This window comes from Pteropus alecto, unplaced genomic scaffold (genome assembly GCF_000325575.1).
Source record: "Pteropus alecto unplaced genomic scaffold, ASM32557v1 scaffold7, whole genome shotgun sequence".
NCBI lineage: Eukaryota > Metazoa > Chordata > Mammalia > Chiroptera > Pteropodidae > Pteropus > Pteropus alecto.
The window spans coordinates 61,893,004-61,893,907 of NW_006494614.1; positions in this window are offsets into that span (position 1 = coordinate 61,893,004).

Below are 904 nucleotides of genomic sequence, written 5' to 3' on the forward strand. Positions count from 1 at the left end.
CCCGGGCCATGCCGTCGCCGCCGCCGCGCTTGGGCTGGCTGTCCGTTACTAGGCTGGAGGCCGCGGGCAGGCGCCTTAGGAGTGGTGGTGGAGGGACACGCGGGGCGCGGCGCGCGAGCGGGCGGCGGAGGGATCTGCGCCGGCACTCGCGCGGCCTCGCGCCCAGACTCCCCGTGCCGCGGACGGATTCGCGCGAGCGCTGCTGCGTGCGCTGCTGACGGGCGCCGGGACGAGGCTCAAGTGGGCGGGGTGGCCGCCTCTCGCGACAGCCGGACCAGCAGGACCCTCCCTTCCCCGCTGATTGGCTCGGACTTCCCCTTCTCTGCCCGTGATTGTTCCGGGTCCCCAATCCCGATTCGCCCCCGCCGAGACCACGCCTCCCCAAGGCTGTCGATCACGTTGGAACCGCCCCTCCGCGGCCAGCGGAATCGATTGGCCCGCAAGGCCGGAGGGGCTGAAAACCCGGGGCGGATTTCTAGTTGCTTTTGTTCCCACAGATTTTCGTGGAGCATTGTTTTAGGTAAAAGCCAGGTGTCCGACCTTCCTGTTTTATTAATGAGCGTCATAGTAGGGAAGTACAGGGTGTCTTCGAAAAGCCGCTGGAGCGGGGCTTCGGAGATCCGAGTCTCCATCTCTGCTTTCTCTGTTAAGCTGTGTGACCTTGGGCAAGTCACTCGGCCTCGCTGAGCCTTGGGCGCCTTCCCGAAAAATGAGAGTAATAATAATCGCCCCGGGGGCTTGTGAATAGGTTGTGAGCTCACAGAGGGCGGTGCCCGCATTTCTGAGGTGGTTGGCCTGCCTTGAGGATATGACAGGAACAAGATTTCTCCATTAAAGAAGCCTCCTTTCAGCGGGTTACTGTTCCAGCTCAGGAACCAAGAGGATACAAAGACACTGGCTAGGA